The sequence below is a fragment of the Phalangium opilio genome, unplaced genomic scaffold (genome assembly GCF_054372755.1).
Source record: "Phalangium opilio isolate 3A_F unplaced genomic scaffold, DU_Popi_V2 ptg000390l_1, whole genome shotgun sequence".
Classification (NCBI taxonomy): Eukaryota; Metazoa; Arthropoda; class Arachnida; order Opiliones; family Phalangiidae; genus Phalangium; species Phalangium opilio.
This window is the reverse complement of record NW_028324234.1, coordinates 2,507,295-2,515,241: the sequence shown is the minus strand read 5'-3', so window position 1 is coordinate 2,515,241 and position 7,947 is coordinate 2,507,295.

Here is a 7,947-nt window from a genome sequence, read left to right as displayed (position 1 = left end):
CTTTCATTTTCAACCATTTTCAAACAATTGTCCTCAAATATTTTGGTTTTGCCGCATTCTTGCTTCAGGTCTTTTAGTACCTTTTCCAACCAGAGTGCTTCTCGACAGGTTTCAGCTAAAGCTACATACTCAGCTTCGTTAGAAGAGAGTGCTACGTTTGTTTGTTTTCTACAAATCCAGCTTATAGTACCACCGAGCCCATTTTCTATCAACGCTGTTTCCAGCCCAGTCGGCGTCCGCGTATCCCGTTAGATTTTTGGATTTAGCGTTCTTTGATCCAAGCATCAGTTTAAAACCTTGGGTTCCTTTTAAATAACGCATCACGCGCTTGACAGCGGTCCAATCTGTTGAACTTGGATTGGTGATTTTTCGGCTTAGAATCGAAATGCTTGCCGCGATATCTGGGCGCGTGCACGTGGCTACGTACAACAAACTACCGATCGCTTGCCGATATATTTCTTTATTTGGCATTTCTTGTTCTTCTAGACGCGCTTCTGCATCCTTTAAATAGCCCGTGTCTATTGGTGTTTTGCATTTTCCATACCGAATATCTCTAGAATGCGAGAAATATAGCCCGATTGGTGGATTTTAAAAATCCCGCACGCATCGCGTTCGATTTCAACGCCGAGGTATAGTTTCAATTCTCCTAGGTCTTTAATGGCGAATTCTTTCTTTAAATATTCGTAGACTTTATCCACGATGCCATCATTTGGTGCAATTGCAATTATGTCATCGACGTAGACAAAAACATACATGTACGTGTTTCCTACTTTCTTAGTGTATTGACACTTGTCAGACAACCCTCTCTGAAAACCATCCTCCTCGAGCACCGCATTTATCCGTTCATTCCAAATGCGTGCTGACTGTTTCAAGCCATAAAGACTTCGTTGAAGTCTGCATACTTTTTCCGGTGAATCTTTATCAACAAATCCAGGAGGTTGCTTCATGTAGATTTCTTCATCTAATGTTCCATTGAGGAAAGCCGTCTTTATTTCAAAATGACGTACAGTCATCTTTTGGTGTCCCGCTAGAACTAACAAAGTCCGTAACGTTGAGTGTTTTCCTACGGGAGCAAAAACTTCGTCATAATCGGTTCCGAATTTTTGCGTAAAGCCTTGAGCAACAAGGCGTCCCTTGTGTTGACTGACGTTTCCCTTGGAATCTGTTTTGGTTTTATAAACCCATTTGCAGCCTACGGCTTTCTTACCAGGTGGTAAATCTACCAAGCTCCAGGTTCCCATTTCGTTTAAAGACGTGATCTCTTCATTCATGGCTTCCATCCATTCATTTTTATGAGGACTCGAGAGTGCTTCATCTAATGAACGAGGATCTCCGTTTTGTTTTTCTTGTTTCGTCATCATAGTGGTAATTAACCTCTCTGGTGGCTGGCCTTTGTTGTCTCGTACCGATCTTCGAACCTGTCTTTGATCGTCGTCAAGTATTTCTTGATCAACTTGCCTTTGATCGTCAACTACTTCTTGTTCAACTTCACCTCCATCGCTTCCGTCTTCACTGCCGTTTACCTCGTTTTCGTCATCATTACTAGACGTTTCTACGATAGGTGGATTTTCTACAGATGCTAGTTGAAGTTCCACTTCAATGGTAATTATAAAAAACCGTCTTGGTTTGGACCAAGGCCGAAAAAACAAACGATATGTTTGAGGTTTATCAATTGACTGAAGTTCCAGATATTGAAATTTTTTTCTAGTTATTTTTATCCACTCAATCCTTAATCAATATTTAATTCAATCAACTGATTTTACTGTTAATGGATCTAGTCCCTCTAAATTAATTGAAAAAATTACATATCTACGCTTTTTCAAGAACAATTACATTTTCCGAAAACATTTTATCATGAAATTAATTATTTTGAAGGGAGTACGTGTTGAGGGATCAGTATTGAATATTTGAAATGTTCTACTGGATGTCTAAAAAGAGCAAGCGAACTTTGGCATAACTCGAATGGAAAATGTGAATATTTAATTGATGCCAAACCAGGGTGTTGCGCGAATTTATACATTAAATTTCGTATATCGAAATGCTACATTTCTATTTTCGCCTCTATGAAGGTAAAGTTGCACTGGAACTTCCATTTCCATACTTTAGAATTTCTTGGTCATAACTCAGTCTTCATTTGAAACGTCACCCCCTACTTTACACCGGTTACGTATTACGCGTAATCATTTTAGCAAGCGTAAAGATCATTTCGGAAAACACAGGGGCGAGGCCACCATTGGGGTGTATTCTCCCTCGCACCAAGGGTCATCGCCAGACGGTGCCAAAGTTCACTACGAGCAGGAGGCTAGTTAACTAGCACTGCCTATAGCGGTGCTTCTAAGCGAGCGAGAAAATGAAAGAGAGAAAACACCCCAATGGCGGGATCACACCTGTGTTTTAGTTTCTCTGTATGTAATTTCCAAACTCACTTACAAATGTACTGTACACCGATTACACTGAGTGATCGGTCGTTCGGGCGCTAGCGAGTGTCAAGCCATAACCATAACCATTCATGTACACGAATGTTTTATAGTGTTAGGTTAATAATGTTGGCGAGCAAGTCCGGAGTGTCATGTACCGTTTACTAATGTGAAAAGGTATCGATCTATATGGTAATATAATATAGTGTGTTGCGACGGCTCAGATGACCCATACACTGGAACCACTGGTGATTATAAAATGCAATATATTGGGAAAATAGAGGAAGGGAGGGGGTGTCGGAGTTAAATGTGACCTTCTTGGCATAACTAGTAATGAATGATGTGTTTAACCATATTATCTCCGCGGGAAATGAATATAACAAGTCATTGGTACTGAGAAGTATTTCTGTTTATGTGATCTTTACCCTTAACCACGCAGGATAAACTTTGTTGCTTTGTCTTAAGTAGACGACATTCACTGTAAACGACAGTCTTATCAACAACTTAAAACAGATTTAAACTTCTTTTGGTGCAAACTTGAAAATTTGTCAAGCCAGCAACAATTAAAACTATTTTGGTCAAGGTGCTTACAAGTTAGTGAGCATTGACACGAAATCCCTTCAAAATAATTAATTTCATGATAAAATGTTTTCGGAAAATGTAATTGTTCTTGAAAAAGCGTAGATATGTAATTTTTTCAATTAATTTAGAGGGACTAGATCCATTAACAGTAAAATCAGTTGATTGAATTAAATATTGATTAAGGATTGAGTGGATAAAAATAACTAGAAAAAAATTTCAATATCTGGAACTTCAGTCAATTGATAAACCTCAAACATATCGTTTGTTTTTTCGGCCTTGGTCCAAACCAAGACGGTTTTTTATAATATCTGTCACTTCAGTCTTAATGTAATTAAATTTTGAATAATCATGTTTGCTTCACCGTCATACATTTGCACTCTAAAATATAACGGTGCATTCAAACACCATATATGCTGTTTTCCGGTGCCAAAAAGACATCATTTAGGGTGTACTTTAACCCCATTTTTATGATCAATTCACGCCATTTGCTAATATTATTTGCAAGTATTAAGGAAATATTAGGCATTTATGCACCATTTACAGTGGTTTTTAACATCTTTGTTAGGCAATCTGTTGAACTTCTAATATTACTTAGTTTAATGGTGTTAAAAGTATGGAAAAAGTACGCTACCTCTGTCACATTATTAAACCAAGTGAAGTGAAATAGTTGTTAAATATTTATTTTTTCCATATTTAGCACCACGTTTATGGTGTAAAACAAACCGGTCAATACACCATTTCAAGTCCCTGTTTACCCATTTAAAGACCTGTTTACCCATTAAAGACCCTATTTCCCCCGTTTAAAGGCCCTATTGACCCATTTCAAGTTAATTGTACTATGGTAATTAACCGTTTGCCTGCCTTACGACCGAATTCCAATTCGGCTGAAAACTACTGCAATTTGGCGGTTTTGGATTTGGTCTAATGGGACAAACATCTTGGCTTAAATTAAAATTCAATCTACGCCCGTTAACATCTCATTAACTTGAGTGGTTATGTAAAATGAGCAATAATCCCATCTATTTTGTAAAACATTAAGCAAAATTTATAGTTTAGAAGAATGAAATATTTTTAAATCTCAGAAATGCACCGTTATAAAGCGATTCGCTTATTTTAATTTTTAAGTCAAATTACGTAACACTGTAACGAACTTAAACGAAGTTTGAACATAGAATGAGTTCCCAAAAATAATTTTCTAACGTAATATAGTGCCTATGAAAAACCACATATTATTAAAAGCAAATATTTTTATTTTTAAAAGCTGTCAACGATAAAACGTTTGTTATTATTGAACTTTTTTTTATTAAATTTATAACATTTATAGGATAAATACGTCTACTATTAGGAGGTACAATGCTTGAAATTTGTGTTTCAATGACACGTAACCTAATTAACATATGCCTTACCTAACCCGACCTATAAAATAAGCAATATTTTCAACGTTTTTTGTTGAGAGACCTTGAAAAATAAACGATTTTTTGGAAAAGGGCCGAGTTGATTAGTAATGACCTAATATTAATCTCGGTTTGTAAAATAAAAAATAAAATTCTTATGCCATGAAATATTTTCCAATAAGCATGTATTTTTAAAAAATTGTGCATACAGACCTCAGAAAGGTTTTTAAGTGATATGTTTTAAAAAGTAAAACATGCTCATTATTAAAACCAATCTGACTCCATTACATTAGTTGTTGCCCAAAAGAGTTCATTTGGATAATTTTAACGGCATTAACTTTTTTACTTAAAATCGTGTTCAGTCAGGATTGATATAATAAGAGAGCCTTCAACGTGTACAACACAATAGGAAAGGTAGTGAAGTCCCACTGAACAAGACTATAAATATTCCTGTAAATCAGGTGCATGGTCCTGAAATGGGGTGAACAGGAGTTTGATATGAGATTAATAGGGGTTTTAAATTGGGGCATGAAATGGGGGTAAATTGGGACATGAAATGGGACATGAAATGGGGGCAAATTGGGACATGAAATGGAGGCAAATTGGGACATGAAATGGGTGTAAATTGGGACATGAAATGGGGGTAAATTGGGACATGAAATGGGGGTAAATTGGGACAAGAAATGGGTGTAAATTGGGACATGAAATGGGGGTAATTACGGACATGAAATGGGGGTAAATATGGACTTGAAATGGGGTAAATATGGACGTGAAATGGGGGTAAATTTGGACTTGAAATGGGGGTAAATATGGACTTGAAATGGGGGTAAATATCGACTTGAAATGGGTCTAAATATCGACTTGAAATCGGTCTAAATATGGACTTGAAATGGTTCTAAATATCGGCTTGAAATGGGTCTAAATATCGACTTGAAATGGGTCTAAATATCGACTTGAAATGGGTCTAAATATCGACTTGAAATGGGTCTAAATATGGACTTGAAATGGGGGTAAATATGGACTTAAAATCGGTCTAAATATGGACTTGAAATGGTTCTAAATATCGACTTGAAATGGGTCCAAATATCGGCTTGAAATGGGTCTAAATATCGACTTGAAATGGGTCTAAATATGGACTTGAAATGGGGGTAAATATGGACTTAAAATGGGTCTAAATATCGACTTGAAATAGGGTAAATATGGACTTGAAATGGGTCTAAATATGGACTTGAAATGGGTCTAAATATCGACTTGAAATCGGTCTAAATATGGACTTGAAATGGTTCTAAATATCGACTTGAAATGGGTCCAAATATCGGCTTGAAATGGGTCTAAATATCGACTTGAAATGGGTCTAAATATCGACTTGAAATGGGTCTAAATATGGACTTGAAATGGGTCTAAATATGGACTTGAAATGGGGGTAAATATGGACTTAAAATGGGTCTAAATATCGACTTGAAATGGGGGTAAATATGGACTTAAAATGGGTCTAAATATCGACTTGAAATAGGGTAAATATGGACTTGAAATGGGTCTAAATATGGACTTGAAATGGGTCTAAATATCGACTTGAAATGGGTCTAAATATCGACTTGAAATGGGTCTAAATATCGACTTGAAATGGGTCTAAATATCGACTTGAAATGGGTCTAAATATGGACTTGAAATGGGGGTAAATATGGACTTAAAATGGGTCTAAATATCGACTTGAAATAGGGTAAATATGGACTTGAAATGGGTCTAAATATGGACTTGAAATGGGTCTAAATATCGACTTGAAATGGGTCTAAATATCGACTTGAAATGGGTCTAAATATCGACTTGAAATATGTCTAAATATCGACTTGAAATATGTCTAAATATCGACTTGAAATGGGTCCAAATATCGACTTGAAATGGGTCTAAATATGGACTTGAAATTGCGGGTAAATATGGACTTGAATTGCGGGTAAATATGGACTTGAAATGCGGGTAAATATGGACTTGAAATGCGGGTAAATATGGACTTGAATTGCGGGTAAATATGGACTTGAAATGCGGGTAAATATGGACTTGAAATGCGGGTAAATATGGACTTGAAATGCGGGTAAATATGGACTTGAATTGCGGGTAAATATGGACTTGAAATGCGGGTAAATATGGACTTGAAATGCGGGTAAATATGGACTTGAAATGCGGGTAAATATGGACTTGAATTGCGGGTAAATATGGACTTGAAATGCGGGTAAATATGGACTTTAGTGCTCCTTTAATTGTAAAGATTAAATAGGAAAATTGAGACTGGGTGAAAGATAAGTGTAGTTTTAATTTTAATTAAATAAGGTATCCATGAATTTAACCAAAAAAATCGTGTTTTGGGTTAAATTCACCTTAATTTTACTTACGTTTAAAGGTTTATCTCGATTAAGTTTGGTGTAAAGGCTTATCTCGATTAAGTTTAGTTTAAAGGTTTATATCTATTAAGTTTAACTTAAAGGTTTATCTCGATTAAGTTTAGTTTAAAGGCTTATCTCGATTAAGTTTGGTTTAAAGGCTTATCTCGATTAAGTTTAATTTAAAGGTTTATCTCGATTAAGTTTGGTTTAAAGGTTTATATCGATTAAGTTTAATTTAAAGGTTTACCTCGTTTAAGTTTAGTTTAAAGGTTTATATCGATTAAGTTTAGTTTAAAGGTTTATATCGATTAAGTTTAATTTAAAGGTTTATCTCGATTAAGTTTAATTAAAGGTTTATACTAATTAAGTTTAATTTAAAGGTTTATCTTGATTAAGTGAGAAATAGAAATACGAGGCTTTATCAACAGCTATACAGTTTAAATATTAATCAAGTAGTCCATTTAAAATTTATTCGAGTTTTTATCCAAAATATGTATATTTTATGTTTAAATTCACCCTAATTATACTTAATTATGTTGAAATTAATGAAGGATTGTGGTTTGGCAGTATTGATTTAGCTTATAAATTGAGCTTCAAAAAATTATTAACCTTAATTTTAATGTTTAGATGAGTTTTTGATTAGTTCCAACACATTGGGTTCAATTTTAATCATGCCCCGTGCTAAATTTGCGGTAACGTGAAGATTAACAATTAAATATGTTGTACCGGGGAGCCCGTTACAACGGATCGCTACAAAGGTTACAATGTTAATGAATGATGTGATTCCATAGTTTCGCTTAAATACCAGTAATTAAATCAAATACCTAAACAATTCATAGCAATTCTGACATATAAACAAACGGCAATAAGGACTGTGGAAATAGCGAACGCAACCCTCTGTTTACGTTGAAAAAATCTGCACATGGAATTTATTTGACTAAACTTAAAGACAATGTTCTCCTGGATTAACCAGCACCACTGTTACTTATATTTCTAAATTAAACAATCCACTCTTGGTAACAAATAATTTATAAAACGTAATATCATATACGGACTGTTTCTCCAGGAAAAAACTGTTTTAACCCTCCGTTTCCAACGTGGTTACGTTGAGAGAATCTGTGCTGATGTAAACATGGAAATTCCTCTACATTGGTTCAGTTTAAGGAAATATATTAC